We start from the raw sequence: 18,728 nt of genomic DNA, 5'->3' as shown, positions 1-18,728 counted from the left end.
GAAATAGGGGGATTTTCTGGACTACCTTGGGATAGTCCTGGTTTATTAGTGTCGGAAAACCACTATACTAGGGGGTTTCTAAAGATGATGGGATTAAAGAAGAATGATGACTTGGAGTGCCTGAAATATTCCTACATACCCTTTGACTTCCTCTATGAATGATACAGTCACAACAGATATTATCGTATCTTTGATGACGAATTCTCCATCATTTCCTTAGGTTGGATACACCGTAGGGTTTTTGTGTTCATAGTCTTTTTCTTGGGTATGTTAGTGTTCCTGATTTAATGGGATATAATCCATACCAGACTGGCCATGGTAGCCAAAACCTTGATGGTTGGGATCGAAGGGTAAACATATACTATTGTCCCTATGATCATAGCAGACATCTACCGGGCCTTGGAGCGCTGTCAGAAGGGGTACAAATACTTCGAAGATTGCAATCTACTACTACAAGTTTGGCTGTTAGAACATCTCCAAAAAGGTCAATACTATCAACAGTTTCCACGAAGGCCGTGGAATGATCCCAAACAGGTTTGCTAAACTAGAGGATGTTGTAGGATGGGTGTAGTTTTTCAACAATTTGACAGGGGACCAGGTTTAATGGATGTTCGAATAGTTCCCTACCGACGAGTTTATCATCAAATCTAGGGATGTTCTACACTTGGTACTGATCAGGTTAAGGGGTATATATCCTTATGCTCCCGTCAGGGTTATGAGAATGGTAGGCAGAAAACAGGTCATACTGCGAGTTGCTAAAATGAGTCATTTCATAGCCGATTTTTAGGGTGATGCCATTCCATAAAAAAGTGAAGCACAACACATGTGGCACTTGAAGATTATCGTGGAAAAGGATACCATCAAGCCGAATCGGTATCACGCCGGTCACATGTACTTCTACCCCTCATGGTTGGATGATAACATAGGAGGAATATTGGAGCCAAGAGTTGGTCCATGAAACAGGGTCATAGATGAAGTTGCCGAAGCACAAGTGAAATATAACAAACTACGCAAAAGAGTTCATGAGTCCGAGGCCGAGCATCGAGAGTGACACAAGACCGACATGGAACTAATTAGCGAATGGAGGGAGATGGCTATTAAATCAAGAAAAAGGTGGAGTATCTGGAGTACAGTCTGATGGAATTAGAGGGAAAGATGAGGAAGAGAGTCACCGATTGCCATAACACTAAAGGAAGCGAAGAAGGACATTTAGCAAGGGCATACTTACTACTGAACCTGAGCAAACTAGGGGATCTGATCGACGAGAGCATCCAACCTGGAGAAGGTCCTTCTGGGACCAAGTAGATTAGGTTTATTTGTTTTTTGTAATCAGGTCAAGTGCCATTAGTTACTTAACTTATTTTGTGTCATTTTGGGTTCGTCTATTTTTACATTAATGAAATAAGGCAATTATTGGCACTAAAATTCTCCAAATCAACATGTCGCTAGGCCTACCTCGGGAACAACGAGGCTCCCAGACTAGGACGTGAACTTACATTCCCACAATATGTGTTTAAATACTGCAAACATTTTAGAATCCTTACTGACTTGTTTACCTTTTGTTTTTCCTTATTTTTTATGATTCCCATCCCCTAAGGTTGGTTCGTACATACTGACATCATCAACATATCACACCAGATCTAGAGGCCCTCCATCTCCAAGTAATACGAAAAACAGAGGAAAAGCTAAGATGGATGACTTGAGTGGTATCCGAAAAGAAAACGTCGAGAACATCGAAACTTCAAAAGGTCGGATTACTCCGGCCTAGAATGATTTGGTCTTGCGATTAGAGCAGAAAATACTGGAGTTACAAGGAGAACTTGAGCAAGTTCGCAACTTGGCAAACCTCTCCATCACTCTGAACGTCCCAGATGTTAACCAACAAAATTCTCAAAACCCAGCACCTCATCAAAATACGCCAAACCAACGCCCACAAAATCCTCTTGCACCCCATCAATACGCCACACCACCTCACAATCCCCTACCGATACCAACTCCTCTACAACACCATCATCAACAAACCCAGTACCTACAAACCACTACTTATCCCACTCCTTATAACACACCACACCTTATTCCCAAACCTCAAAACTCAACCAATGACCACCACTACCCAAATTCCTCGCACTCATCAAAACAACCCCATATATGTGGAAACCATACCTCACTCCACTCAACCTATCTCCTATATACCAGAATCTACCGAGAAGGACCTGCTCATTAAGAACATGGCCGAGGAGCTCAAGAAGTTGACAAGTCGAGTTCAGGGTGTTGAAGGAGGTAAAGGGAGAGAAGGTCTGAACTACGAGGATTTATGCATACAACCAGATGTGGAACTACCGGAGGGTTACAAACCTCCCAAGTTTGAGATATTTAACGGAACGTGTGATCCCAAGGTTCATTTAAGGACTTATTGTGAGAAGCTCGTGGGGGGAGGAAAATATGAAAGGATCCGAATAAAGCTCTTTATGAGAAGTCTTATTAGAGATGCCTGTCCTGGTACATAAGCCAGAACCCTAAGAAGTGGGCCAATTAGGTGAGCATGGTATCATAATTATGGATCGATTCAGGTTTAATACAGAAAAGCACCTGATGTCTTCTATATCTGGAACATAAAGAAGAAGCCAACTAAGACTTTCTACGAGTTTGCTACTTGGTGGAGGTCAGAAGCAGCAAAGTCAGACCAGCATTAGACGAGGAACATATGAACAAGTTCTTTGTCAGGACAAATGACCCACAATATTATGAAAGGCTAATGGTCATTGGGAATCACAAGTTCTCCGATATCATCAAACTCGGAGAAAGGACTGAAGAGGGTATCAAAAGCGAGATGGTGGCAAATTTCGAGGCACTGCAGGCCACGAACAAAGCATTACAATCAGGGGGCATATCAAAGAAGAAAGAAGTAGGGGCAGTAATGGTGGCCTAAGGTCCAAAATCTTCACTCACATACCAAACACCTCCACCTATATACCAACCTTCACCTCCCAGATATTCCTAACCAGCCATCGCCTATCACACTTATAACACCCAGCCAACCTACTATCATTCACCTCCAACTCTTCAAAATTACTAGAAACCCCGACCTAACTTTTATCGCAAACTACCCAGACAATACACCGCCATTGTTGAACCCATCGACCAGCTGTACGAAAGATTAAAGGCTACTGGTTATGTCACCCCTATTCCTGCTGTGGTAATGGAGAATTCATCTTAATGGGGCAACCCAAATAAAACCTATGCATATCATTCCGGTATGAAGGGGCACACCATTGACAAGTGCAGGACATTGAAAGATAAGATCCAAACATTGATTGATAACAAGGTCATATAGGCGAAGGAAGTTGCACCCAACGTCCGCAACAATTCTCTTCCAGATCATAGGGGTGATGAGGTACATGTGATAGAGATGGATGAAGAATGGGATCCTGAGGGGTCAATCAGGCTTATTAGGGAAGGCGCTGACTTTAAACTTGCAGTCACACTCACTCTTATTATGTACAGATATAGCCATCAGTCAAAGTTGAGGTAACTACATCGGTTCCATTTGAGGTAGAGGTTGCACCATCTGCAGCCACACCTGTTCCATTTGAGGTGGAAGTGGCCACACCTTTCACAGCGATAGTAGCAACCACATTTCAAGTCCAACGCCATACCTTGAGATTATGTTATTGAAGCTAGGTGAAAGGGAAAAACAAATATGGAAGAATCTGATGCCGCACAGGGAATGACCAGAATTGGAAGGATCTATACACCCAAAAATTTGGGAGGATCAAGCAAGGAGGCAACTACCAAGAAACCTGTCATTAAAACTGGACCGGATGATCTTTAGAGGAAAGTACAGGCGAGGGAATATTTTGTCGTCGATCATTTAAACAAAACCGCTGCCCAAATATTCATCCTGTCACTATTGCAGAATTCAGAGGTGCATAAGAATGCTTTGATGAAGGTGTTTAATGACCAGTGGAGAAATGGCCAACATGGTAGGGCAAGTACTGCAGAGTCACAAGATCACCTTCCACGAGGATGAACTACTGTCTGAAGGGTTAAGTCACAACATGGCACTGCATATCACGGTACAGTTTGAAGACAAATTCATTGCCATGGTCCCAATAGATGGTAGTTCAAGTCTCAACATTTGTCCATTGACTACTCTGAAAAGATTGGGCAAAGATTTCCCTGAGATATGTGTAGGAAGTATGAACGTGAAAGCCGTTGATGGGTCTCAAAGGGCCACGATTGGGGAGATTAACCTTTGCCTGCAGATGGGGCCAACTTGGTTCGATGTTGAGTTTTAAGTACTAGACATTTCAACTACGTACAATCTTCTATTGGGTTGACCTTGGAAACATGCTGCTGGGGCCGTGGCTTCCGCACTACATCAGGTCGTGAAGTTCGAATGGATTCATCAAGAGTTAATCATTCACGGAGACGGAAGTAACCCCATTTACACCAATCAAACTATCCCGGTTATAGAAAATAGAAGAAGGCTGGGTAGAGAGACTTATCACCACATTGAACATGTCAACGCAATTGAGAAGGACAAGTGGTGGAGTAACAAAATAGAAAGCATACTGGCATGGTCCGGGTATGAACCCGACAAAGGACATGGGAAGGTTCTCCAGGGCATTACCAAGTCAATACAGTTGAAACGTCATGTCACAACTTTCGGGTTAGATATCCATACACCTGGCAAGAATATAATGATTGGTCGCCACCAGGGCATGGTCCTTATTACCCTCTTGAGCATCCAGTACCACATCTGAGTCAAACTTTTCACCAGACTGATATAATATGGGGATCTGCAGAGGAAGAAGCTTTGGCTGGGCTAAGAAACCTGTTCCTAGAAGACGAGGATATGGATTGCCGTGCGATAATTGAGGAAGATGAGGAAGAAGGCCTCACCATTCAGACTTTAGAGAAGGGAGTTGTTCTCAAGAATTTGACTGCCATACCATCCCGGGCCCGACGAGTTCCTGGGTAGCTTGGCAATTAGCCTGATTTGTTATATAGCCATGCTAGGCATTTAATATATTTTCAGTAATTCTATTTTAAAGATGCATTTTATTTCGAAATAATTGCTTGAGTCATCGAGGTGTACTTGTTTTGGGATATTTTGAAATTTAATCAATGCATTGCTATTTATTATTCATTATTATCTTTCACATTTTTCTTTCTACAACATTATTATTGCTTTTCCTGATGAATCGAAGACTGTAACGTGTAATGAGACAATGCAATATAAGGATAGTGACTCAGAAGAAGAGGATGAAATACCTGAGGAAGTTGTCAGAGAAGTCGAGAACTTTGAGAATAAACCTAAGTCCAATCTGGATGAGACTGAAGCAATCAATTTAGGAGATCCCGAAACCATCAAAGAGACTCGCATAAGTATTCACTTATCACCGTCAGAGAAGGAAGAGCACATCTGTTTCCTAAGGGAATATGAGGACATCTTTGCTGGTCATATGATGACATGACCGGTCTGAGCACATCCATAGTGGCTTAGAAGTTTCCTACCTATCCAATGTGTCCACCATGAAGTAGAAACACAAAAAATTCAAACCAGATATGAGCCTAATAATCAAAGAGGAGGTCACTAAGCAGATCAAAGCCAAAGTCCTCAGGGTAGTTGAGTGCCCAACTTGGTTAGCCAACATTGTACCAGTTCCAAAAATAAGATGGGAAAGTCACGGTGTGTGTTGACTATCGAGATTTAAATAAAGCAATTCCTAAGGATGATTTTCCACTTCCAAATATATACATCCTGATCGACAATTGCGCTAAACATGAACTCCAATCCTTTGTAGATTGCTTCGCGGGTTATCACCAGATCTGGATGGATGAAGTAGATGCAGAGAAAACAACTTCCATTACACCGTGGGGAGTATATTTCTACAAGATGATGCCATTCGATCTAAAGAATGCTGGGGCTACTTACATAAGAGCCTTGACAACCATCTTTCATGATATGATACACAAGGAAATAGAGGTGTATGTTGACGATGTCATTATCAAATCCAAGAGGGTCGCATATCACAAAGCAGATTTGAGAAAGTTATTTGACAGGCTAAGGAGGTACAATCTAAAACTGAACCCTACAAAATGTGCATTCGGGGTTCGTGCATGAAAATTATTGGGATTCATTGTCAGCCGCCGAGGAATCGAGTTGGACCCATCCAAAATTAAGGCTATCCAATAGTTACCGCCACCAAAAAGCAAAAAGGACATGATGAGCTTCCTAGGGTGCCTCAACTACATCAGTCGCTTCATAGAACAGTCCACGGTAATATGTGAACCCATCTTCAAAATGATGAGGAAAGATGCTGAAACTAGTTGGACCGAAGATTGTCAGAAGGCTTTTGACAAAATCAAGGAATACCTGTCCACACCACTAGTCCTAGTCCCGCCTGAACCTGGGAGACCTCTGCTACTTTATCTGTCCGTATTAGATGGAGCTTTCGGATGTGTTTTGGGACAACATGACGATATAGGAAGAAAGGAGCAAGCCATATACTACTTGAGTAAGAAGTTCACGCCTTACGAAGCACAACATTCTCTACAGGAACGTACTTGCTGTGCTTTTACCTGGACAACCCAAAAATTGAGGCATTACTTCTGTGCCTATACCACGTACCTCATATCTAGGATAGACCCTCTGAAGTACATCTTTCAGAAGCCCATGCCAATCGGGAAGTTAGCTAAATGGAAGATATTGTTAAGTGAGTTCGACATCATCTATGTAACTCAGAAGGTAGTCAAAGGACAAGCATTGGCAGACCATCTTGTTGAAAATCTTGTGGGAGGAAAATACGAACCAGTAAAAATGTATTTTCTTGGCGAAGAAGTGTCATTCGTAAAAGAGGACATTGCTGAAGCCTACGAAGGTTGGAGAATGTTCTTCGATGGGGCTGCAAACTTTAAAGGAGTGGGCATTGGAGCAGTTTTGGTATTAGAAATAGGTCAACATTACCCGATATTTGCAAAGCTAGGGTTTCCGTGCACCAACAATATGGCAGAATATGAGGCTTGCATCATGGGGCTCAATCTGTCTATCGATATGAATATATAGGAGTTACTGGTAATTGGAGATTCAGATCTTTTGGTACATCAGGTTCAAGAAGAGTGGGCTACGAAAAACACTAAGATACTACCATACTTGTATCATGTGCAAGAATTGATGAAGAGGTTCACAAAGATAGAATTCAAACATGTGCCTAGAATTCAAAATGAGTTCGCAGACGCACTGGCTAATTTGTCATCAATGATACAACATCCAGATAAGAATTTCATCGATCCCATCCGGATGAGGATCCACAATCAACTGGTTTACTGTGCTCATATTGAAGAGGAGACGGATGGAAAACCTTGGTTCTATGATGATAGGCTATAATACGTATTTTTGTCGCTTATTACACTCAAATTTACTGTACTTTAGTTGAGTTTGCATTTTAATCGTTAGTGTTTTGCACTAATTGTGTGTTTTATGCCTTGTAGGAGTGATTCTGAGCTATATAGATGTTATGGAATGAATTCAAGTGATTTGGAGATTTGAAGTCTGAGTAAACGCCCAAGGAATAAGACGGAATCGTATTCGAGGATCAACGGATGATAGAGCAACAAAACAAAGAATCAAGTAGGCATATTGCGCATTGTCTAGTAAAATGCATATAACTTTTCGCTCAGAAACTCCATTTGGGCTCCACAATATATGATTGGTAACTCAAAGAGATACAACTTTTATACTTTATGTTTTTTCAAATTACAAATGGAACAGGGTGAAAAACGAGGTCAAAACCGCGACCGCAGACCTGAGGCGGGCTGAGGTAGTAGACTTACCAAATAACGCGCCCGTACCGTGCTCGGGCCACGGCTGCGGGCGTCCAGGTCTGGAAACTTGTCCTTTTTCACGTAGGAGAAGGTATAATAGTTTGGGTCCAACCCTACTTGGTATATATACATGAAAAACGGTATTTTGAAGGGAGGAGACCAATTTTTGACACAGATTCGACCTAAGGAGGCTGAGACACAATAGGAGCAAGGCGGAGAATTCTTCTACGAGTTTTTCCTCTACTTCCTATTTTTTCATTGTTGGTTATCACTTTTAATATTGTAGTTTTACATACTATTATGAATAGCTAATTTGTTATCTAGGGTTTTGATAGAACCTTTTGTAAGATAAATTCTTGTTATGTTTTTATATAATTGAGCCGTTGGATTTCTCTTCTTGTTCAACTACGTATTTGTTGTTGTTGATTGAATGGCCATCAATTGACTGTGCCTATTTAGTGTGTAGTGATCGAGAGAGAGTACATATTTAGGTAGTTGTTGAACAGTGTCACTCCTAACTTATGTGAGAAATCAATATAGTGGGTTTAAAGGCAGGTTTAGAAATAACAAAGCCTTGATGTGGTCATAATGAGCGGTAAAATTATACCGCATATTTACTATACATATTCTCTCGAACTACGCTAGTTGATAATTTTACCGTTTTCTAGTATTTGCTAGTTAATTAGTTAGAAATATAAATCTAAATCTTTATAATTTAGAAAATTGTTCAAACTTGTCTTTTTAGTCATATTAAACAGATATAGCTAAGCCTTAGTTCTTTGTGGAATTCTACTCCGGACGTTTGGACTAGATTATATTTGCAGCGACTGCTTATCCTTTTTAGGACTAGAGTTAGGCGTGATCAAATTTTGGCACCATTGCCGGGGAACTAACGGTGTAGTTGTAGCTGTATATATTGCTAGGCTTCATGTTTGAACTTTTATTTTGTTTTGTTTTTTTGTATTTTTTTATAACTGTTGATTTGAGAAACATGACATCTTGGAATTATGAGAATTTAAGTATAGATAATTCTACTATTGATTTACATACATATTGTGTAGGAAACCACCCGTGGCAAAATTTACGAAACGTTCCTAAGAGCGAGTTATATGTACCAACTCAATCTTATTTGTTGAATGTGTGTAATGTGTGTGGTGGTAAAAATGGTCACTTTTATGGTTGTGCTTATATTTCTTATCTTTCCCCAACCCCTTACTATGATGGTTCTATCTTTTCTTGTGAAGTAACCAGGAACAAAAGAACCTGGGGATGCATATCTAAAAGAGATCAATGATATGTTAAATGCCTTGTGAAACAAAATAATGAAAAACAATTGCAGATAGAAAGGCAAGCGGCAACTATTCGCAAGTTGGAGGCTCGATTGAATCAAGTGGTTGGAGCTTTTAATGCTCAACAAGCCAGTATTGAGGATAGAAGCCAAAAAGAGCATGAATTTGAGGTGTTAACTGGGGAGGTCAGAGTAGAACATCAACAACCTAGCCAACTACAATTTGAGGATGTCAATGTTGAAGAAGTGAGACTAGAGTCAGCCAAAGACATTGAGGATACAAATTTTGTTGACTCTAGTATCATTGATGTTGAGGATACTGAAAGTCCTGAAGTTCATATTGTGAGCGCATTGGTCCTCACTCCAAATATTTTTCTACATTGTGCTTGGATGACGATATGGAAATAGAGTCATCTGAGCTAATTGAGAGGTCAAGGAATGAGGAAAAAAGTGCCTACATTCTGAAATGTTTCTTGCCAGAAAGACGGGACTACATACCTCGTCTAAAAGCCAAGAAGTGCAGAATAGTACAATGGTTGCTTGGGCCAATTAGATTTATTCCTCCACCCCTGGAGCATAGCCGAAAATTTCATGCTAAATTGGGGATTCAATTCATAAGCTCGAGGTGAAAGAAGAAAGTGATTCTTGTCGTGCCGCAACGTTAAATCAAGCGCTTGTTGGGAGGTAACCCAGCTTTATTGCTTTCTTTTATTTATTTTTTATATTTTTTAACTGTATTATTTTTGTAGTGTTAAGTTTTTATGTTCTAGATGCGTGGAAACCAAAGGTATTGGAAGGATTCAACAACAAACCAAATGGTTAGAACTAAGTGTGAGGTACCCGCACGAAGGACCAAGCTTGAGATAAGTTTGAGTACCCCATGCGCTGTTACTGCTTCGGCCTTTGGCATAATAGGGAGTCTCTTTTACCCTTATATTAGTTATGGTGTGCATTGGGGACAATGCTCAATTTTAAGTGTGGGGTGAGGAGATTGTCTGTGTGACTTTCTATGCTATTTAGTTGTGTTAGTTTAATTGAATATATTTTTTTAAATAAAAAAGATTGGACTTTTCCCGACGATGGATCTATAAGATAATTTTCTTGAGGGATTTAAGTCTAAAGAAAAAATAAAATAAAAAAGAGTTTCTTTTGTTAGGTAGTGTAGCAATTCCCCCTTGGTTTTTCTTCATGACGCGGTTCTTTTTCAAGGGTTTTATTTTAACTGGGTGTAGTTAGTTTTTTTATGAATAGCAGCCATTGTGTTGTGTTTTTAAATAAATCAATATCTCTTGACTTTGTTATGCCTTGATAATAGTGAATACTTTGGTTGTGACGCTTAGGCTCAGTTTTTGACTCTTGTAGAAGTACCTTAAATTTTATGATCTTAACTTTGCATAACTTCTTTGACTAGAGTGTCTATGAATCCAATATTGAGTGAGTTATGTGCCATGTGTGTGCAAGGTTTTGTGTTATTCTTTGCATTGCATTTAATGCCTAGAACTTGCCCTGTGTGTTTGCAAAGCGAAATAGTAGTTTTGTTCAGTCTTGGAAGTGATATAGGCGTTTCTTTGTTGAGCCAGATATGTATATTTTACCCACCTAATTGTATGTATCGTAGTTAACCCCTTTGAGCCTATAATCTTGTTTCTTTGGCAACCACATTACAAGCCTTATCAATTTGTTTGAATTAACTATCTATTTGAACCATTGTAACCTCTCATGAGCACTTAAATTATTTATGAACTTTGTAAAGGTTAAATTGTGGGGTGGTTGGTTTGGATTTTGAGAGGAACTAATTAAATAAGGAGAAAGGTGCACTGTTTTGAAAAAATAAGAGCCACTTGAATTGGAAAAAAAAAATTTGTATTGTTGTGGAAAAAAATAATTCCTTGATAAGTGGTGGCTCTTGATGTAAGTGTGCTTAAAGAAGAATGGGGTAATATACATTGATGTGAAGGTGGAGTTTGGTTTGACATAAGTATGGGGTTTGAATGTTAAAGTATATGTATTAAAGTACTTAGGGAGGTGTAGTCACTCTATATCCAAATATATCCTACCCGTCCCACAACCAAATAAAGTCCTACTTGATCCTAGACTGAATGAGCTCGATTAGTAGAGTAGTACACTACGGAAAAGCTTATGGTACAACTTTTGTGGCATATGAATGTTATTTCTGAGAGTGAGTGAATTCTTTCTATCTTGAGTTCCTAAGTGTTCTTAAATTTTGTTGTGTGGAACTACTCTCTTTTGTTGTGTGAGGGCACTTGATTCATGAAGGAAAGGTAATGTTAGTGACCTCTATGTTAGAGTAAGTCAGTGAGTTGTGAATAATGCGTGGTACTTGTGAGTCAAATCTTGAGGTGAAGATGTTACGCTTTTGTGCTTAGTCTATTTTAAATACTCTTGGTGTGATGAGTTAGGAGAATTGTTAAAAAGGTCATGTCTATAAAAAAGTGTAGTTTGATTGCTCGAGGACGAGCAATGGTTTAAGTATGGGGTGTTGATGATAGGCTATAATTATGTATTTTAGTCGCTTATTACACTTAAATTTACTGCACTTTAGTTGAGTTTGTGTTTTAATCGTTAGTGTTTTGTACTAATTGTGTGTTTATGCCTTGTAGGAGTGATTATGAGCTATATAGATGTTATGGAATGAATTGAAGTGATATGGAGCTTTGAAGTCTGAGTAAAAGACCAAGGAATTAAGCCGGAATCGTATTCGGGGATCAACGGATGATAGAGCAACAAAACGAAGAATCGAGTAGGCATATTGCGCAATATCTAGTAAAATGCATATAACCTTTCGCTTAGAACGCCATTTGGGTTCCACAATATATGATTGGTAACTCAAAGGGATAAAACTTTCATGCTTTACGTTCTTCCAAATTCCAAATAGAACAGGATGAAAAACGCGGTCTAAACCGCGACCGCGGACCTGAGGCAGGCTGAGGCAGTAGACTTGCCAAATACCGCACCTGTACCGCGCTCGGGCTGCAGCCGCGGGCATCCAGGACTGGAAACTTGTCCTTTTTCATGTAGGAGAATGTATAATAGTTTAGGCCCAACCCTACTTGGTATATATACAGGGAAAAATTGTATTTTGAAGGGAGGAGATCAATTTTTGACACAGATTAGACCTAAGGAGGCAGAGACACAATAGGAGCAAGGCGGAGAATTCTTCTACGAGTTTTTCCTCCTCTTCCTAGTTTTTCATTATTGGTTATGACTTTTAGTATTGTAGTTTTACATGCTATTATGAATAGCTAATTTGTTATCTAGGGTTTTGATAGAAACTTTTGTAGGATAAATTCTTGTTATGTTTTTATATAATTGGACCGTTGGATTTCTCTACTTGTTCGACTACGTGTTTGTTGTTGTTGATTGAATGGCCATCAATTGACTGTGCCTATTTAGTGTGCAGTGCTCGGGAGAGAGTACATATTTAGGTAGTTGTTGAACAACGTCTCTCCTAACTTATGTGAGAAATCAATACAGTGGGTTTAAAGGCAGGTTTAGAAATAACAAAGCCTTGATGTGGTTATAATGAGCGGTTAGATAAAGCCAACTAGCATAGTTCGAGAGAATATGTCTAGTAAATTATTGTAGTTGCTCGAGAGAGAATTATGACATCTAAAGTGCTCATGATCAGTAGAGAATACATTGGCAAAATTGTAGGGAACATAGCTAGAAGGATTCCGACAATTGGGTAAATCATAACTCTACACCTTCTTAATTTAGTCTCCAACCCTTTGTATCGTTAGTTGATAATTTTGCCGCTTTCTAGTATTTGCTAGTTAATTAGTTAGAAATATACATCTATATATTTATAATTTAGAAATTGTTCAAACTTGACTTTTTAGTCATATTAAACAGATATAGCTAAGCCTTAGTTCTCTGTGGGATTCGACTCCGGACTTTTAGACCAAATTATATTTGCAGCGACCAATTATCTTTTTTAGGACTAGAGTTGGGCGTGATCAAATTTTTACGCCATTGCCGGGGAACTAACGGTGTAGTTGTAGCTGTATATATTGCTAGGGTTCAAGTTTGAACTTTTTTTTTGTATTTGTTTTATAACTGTTGATTTGAGAAACATGACATCTTGGAATTATGGGAATTTAAGTGTAGATAATTCTAGTATTGATTTCCATACATATTGTGAAGGAAACCACCCATGGCAAAATTTTCAAAACGTTCCTAAGAGCGAGTTATATGCACCAACTCAATCTTATTTGTTGAATGTGTGTGATGTGTGTGGTGGTAAAAATGGTCACTTTTATGGTTATGCTTATATTTCTTATCTTCCCCCAACCCCTTACTATGATGGTTCTACCTTTTCTTGTGAAGCTAACAGGAATAAAGAACCTAGGGATGCAGACCTAAAGGAGATCACTGATATGTTAAAGTGCCTTCTAAAACAAAATAATGAAAAACAATTGCAGATAAAAAGGAAAGAGGTAACTATTCGCAAGTTGGAGGCTCAATTGAATCAAGTGGTTGGAGCTTTTAATGCTCAACAAGCCAATATTGAGGATAGTAGCCAACAAAAGCATGGATTTCAGGTGTTAACTGGGGAGGTCAGAGTAGAACATCAACAACTTATCCAACTACAATTTGAGGATGTCAATGTTGAAGAAGTGAGACTAGATTCAGCCAAAGACATTGAGGATACAAATTTTGTTGACTCTAGTATCATTGATGTTGAGGATGCTGAAAGTCCTGAAGTTCATGTGTGTGAGCGCATTGGTCCTCACTCCAAACATTTTTATACATTGTGCTTGGATGACGATATAGAAATAGAGTCATCTGAGCCGATTGAGAAGTCAACGACTGAGAAAAAGATGCCTACATTCTGAAATATTTCTTGCCAGAAAGACGGGACTACATACCTTGTCTAAAAGCCAAGAAGTGTAGAATAGTACAATGGTTGCTTGGGCCAATTAGATTTTTTCCTCCACCCCTGGAGCATAGACGAAAACTTGATGCCAAATTGAGGGTTCAATTCATAAGCTCGAGGTGAAAGAAGAAAGTGATTCTTGTCGTGCCGCAACGTTAAATCAAGCGCTTGTTGGGAGGCAACCCAGCTTTATTGCTTTCTTTTATTTTTTTTTAATTTTTTTAACTGTATTATTTTTGTAGTGTCAATATTTTATGTTCTAGGAGCATGAAAATCAAAGGTATTGGAAGGATGCAACATCAAACCAAATGATTAGAACTAAGTGTGAGGTACCCGCACGAAGGACCAAGCTTTGGAGAAGTTTGAGTACCTCATGAGCTGTTAGGGCTTCAACCTTTGGCCTACTATGGAGTCTCTTTTACCCTTCTATTAGTTATGGTGTGCATTGGGGACAATGCAAAATTTTAAGTGTGGGGTGAGGAGATTGTCTGTGTGACTTTCTATGCTATTTAGTTGTGTTAGTTTAATTAAATATATTTTTTTAAATAGAAAAGATTGGATTTTTCCCAACAATGGATCCATTAGACAATTTTCTTGAGGGATTTAAGTCTAAAGAAAAAATAAAATAAAAAAGAATTCTTTTGTTAGGTAGTGTAGCAATTCCCCCTTGGTTTTAATTCGTGACACGGTTCTTTTCCAAGGGATTTATTTGAACCGGGTGTAGTTAGTTTTTTTTTTTATGAATAGCAGCCATTGTGTTGTGTTTTGAAATAAAGCAATATCTCTTGACTTTGTTATGCCTTGAGAATAGCGAATACTTTGGTTGTGACGCTTAGGCTCAGTTTTTGACTCTTGTAGAAGTACCTTAAATTTTATGATCTTAACTTTGCTTAACTTCTTTGACTAGAGTGTCTATGAATCCACTACTGAGTGAGTTATGTGCCATGTGTGTGTAAGGTTTTGTGTTATTCTGTGCATTGCATTTGATGCCTAGAACTTGCCCTGTGTGTTTGCAAAGCGAAATAGTAGTTTTATTCCGTCTTGGAAGTGATATAGGCGTTTCTTTGTTGAGCCAGATATGTATATTTTACCACCTAATTGTAGGTATCGTAGTTAACCCCTTTGAGCCTATAATCTTGTCTCTTTGGCAACCACATTACAAGCCTTACCCATTTGTTTGAATTAACTATCTATTTGAACCATTGTAACCTCTCATGAGCACTTGAATTATTTATGAACTTTGTAAAGGTTAAAGCGCGGGGTGGTTGTTTTGGCTTTTGAGCGGAACTAATTAAATAAGGAGAAAGGTGCACTATTTTGAAAAAATAAGAGCCACTTGAATTGGAAAAAAAATAGTTGTATTGTTGTGGAAAATATAATTCCTTGATAAATGGTGGCTCTTGTTGTAAGTGTGCTTAAAGTAGAATGGGGTAATATACATTGATGTAAAGGTGGAGTTTGGTTTGACATAAGTATGGGGTTTGAATGTTAAAGTATATGTATTAAAGTGTTTAGGGAGGTGTAGTTACTCTTATATCCAAATATATCCTAACCGTCTCGCAACCAACATTACAACCAAATAAAGTCCTACTTGATCCTAGACTGAATGAGCTCGATTAGTAGAGTAGTACACTACGAGAAAGCTTATGGTGCAACTTTTGTGGCATATGAATGTTATTCTTGAGAGTGAGTGAATTCTTTCTATCTTGAGTCCTAAGTGTTCTTAAATTTTATTTTGTGGAACTACTCTCTTTTGTTGTGTGAGGGCACTTGATTAATGAAGGAAAGGTAAAGTGAGTGACCTCTATGTTAGAGTAATTGAGTGAGTTGTGAATCATGCGTGGTACTTGTGAGTCAAATCTTGAGGTGAAGATGTTACGCTTTTGTGCTTAGTCTATTTTAAATAATCTTGGTGTGATGAGTTAGGAGAATTGTTAAAAAGGTCATGTCTATAAAAAACTGTAGTTTGATTGCTCGAGGACGAGCAATGGTTTAAGTGTGAGGTGTTGATGATAGGCTATAATTACGTATTTTAGTCGCTTATTACACTCAAATTTACTGCACTTTAGTTGAGTTTGTATTTTAATTGTTAGTGTTTTGTACTAATTGTGTGTTTTATGCCTTGTATGAGTGATTACAAGATTTATAGATGTTATGGAATGAATTCAAGTGATTTGGCGCTTTAAAGTATGAGTAAAAGCCCAAGAAATTAAGACGGGATAGTATTCGAGGATCAACGGATGATGGAGCAATAAAATGAAGAATCGAGTAGGCATATTGCGCACTGTCTAGTTAAATTCATATAACCTTTCGTTCAAAACTCCATTTGGGCTCCATAATATATGGTTGGTAACTCAATGGGATACAACTTTCATACTTTATGTTTTTCCAAATTCCAAATGGAACAGGGTGAAAAACGCGGTCGAAAATGCAACTGCGGACCTGAGGCGGGCTGAGGTAGTAGACTTGCCAAATACCGCGCCCGTACCGCGCTGACGTCCATGTCTGAAAACTTGTCCTTTTTCGCGTAGGAGAAGGTATAATAGTTTGGTCCCAACCCTACTTGGTATATATACATGGAAAAATGGTATTTTGAAGGGAGGAGACCAATATTTGACACAGATTCGACCTAAGGAGGCAGAGACACAATATGAGCAATACGGAGAATTCTTCTACGAGTTTTTCCTCCTCTTCCTAGTTTTTCATTATTGGTTATGACTTTTAGTATTGTAGTTTTACATGCTATTATGAATAGCTAATTTGTTATCTAGGGTTTTGATAGAAACTTTTGTAGGATAAATTCTTGTTATGTTTTTATATAATTGGACCGTTGGATTTCTCTACTTGTTCAACTACATGTTTGTTTTTGTTCATTGAATGGCCATCAATTGACTGTGCCTATTTAGTGTGTAGTGCTCAAGAGAGATTACATATTTAGGTAGTTGTTGAACAACGTCATTCCTAACGTATGTGAGAAATCAATACAGTGGGTTTAAAGGCAGGTTTAGAAATAACAAAGCCTTGATGTGGTCATAATGAGCGGTTAGATAAAACCAACTAGCATAGTTCGAGAGAATATGTCTAGTAAATTATTGTAGTTGCTCGAGATAGAATTACGACATCTAAAGTGATCACGATCAGTAGAGAATTCATTGGAAAAATTGTAGGAAACATAGCTAGAAGGATTCCGACAATTGGGGAAATCATAACTCTAGACCTTCTTAATTTAGTCTCTAACCATTTGTCTCGTTATTTGATAATCTTACTGCTTTATAGTATTTGCTAGTTAATTAGTTAGAAATATAAATCTAAATATTTATAATTTAGAAAATTATTCAAACTTGTCTTTTTAGTCATATTAAACAGATATAGCTAAGCCTTAGTTCTCTGTGGGATTCGACTCCGGACTTTTAGATCGGATTATATTTACATCGACCGCTTATCCTTTTTAGGGCTAGAGTTGGGCCTGATCATTCCACGATATCAAAGAATATTTGGCGAAAGGATAATATCCAGAGCAGGCAAACCATACTCAGAAACGCACTCTGCGGAGGTTGTCCAATCACTTCTTCTAAAGCGGAGGGACCCTGTATAGAAGAACTCTTGATCTGGGGTTGTTAAGGTGTGTTGACACAAAAGAGGATTCCATATTGCTTGAGTAGATATATGCCGGAACTTGTGGACCACATATGAACGATTTTGTTCTAGGCAAGAAAATACTCAAAGCTAGATACTTTTGGATGCCCATGGAAACCGATTGCATCCGGTACGTTCAGAAATGCCACCAATGCCAGGTGCATGCAGACATGATAAAGGTACCACCAAATAAGCTCAATGCAATAGTGTACCTTGGCCTTTTGTTTCCTGGGGAATGGATGTCATCAGTCCGATCGAGCCCACCGAATGGGCACCTGTTCATTTTAGTGGCTATCGACTATTTCACAAAATGGGTAGAGGCTGCATCTTACAAAGCTATAACCAAGAAAGTCGTCGTAGATTTTGTCAAGGATTATATTGTTTGCCGATTCGGGGTTACCACACTACGGTCCACACAACAACTGGGGCAACTCCCTATTTACTGGTTTATGGTACCGAAGCTGTCATTCCATCCAAGGTAGAAATTCTTTTTTAAGGATTATATATGAAGCCGAACTCATTGATGAAGAATAGATAAGGAGTCGCTATGAGAAACTAGCCCTCATAGACGGGAAAAGAATGAACGCAATATGTCACGGTCAGATTTATTAGAAAAAAATGTTTAGAGCTTTCAACAAAAGGGTTAGACCAAGACAATTTGCAGCGGGGCAGCTGGTACTGAAGCAGATCTCCCCGCATCAGGATGAAGCCAAAGGGTAATTCCCACCCAACTGGCAAGGTCCTTACATGGTTCACTGGGTGCTAACAGGAGGATCACTCATACTTGCAGAAATGGACGGAGAAGTTTGGCCAAAACCTATCAATTCAGATGCAGTCAAGAGATACTATGCTTAGATTGTCTAAATTCCTTCATCTAATCTAACTGAACTATGCTTGACTTGATTCCCGTTTAAGAGGGGATACGTAGGTAGACCTATCGGTTCGGTCATATCTTAATAAAATTTTCATTTCCCCCCAGAACAAGAAACTGGGGCAGAATTTTAAGGAGGACCCTCAAAATTTCGAAGCAAGTCCAGCCAACACCATCATAAGAAAGACTGTCAGAAATCAGTTAAG

Source organism: Nicotiana sylvestris, chromosome 7 (assembly GCF_000393655.2).
Source record: "Nicotiana sylvestris chromosome 7, ASM39365v2, whole genome shotgun sequence".
Lineage (NCBI taxonomy): Eukaryota > Viridiplantae > Streptophyta > Magnoliopsida > Solanales > Solanaceae > Nicotiana > Nicotiana sylvestris.
The sequence above is the reverse complement of the archived record's forward strand: the minus strand, read 5'-3'. Positions refer to the sequence as shown.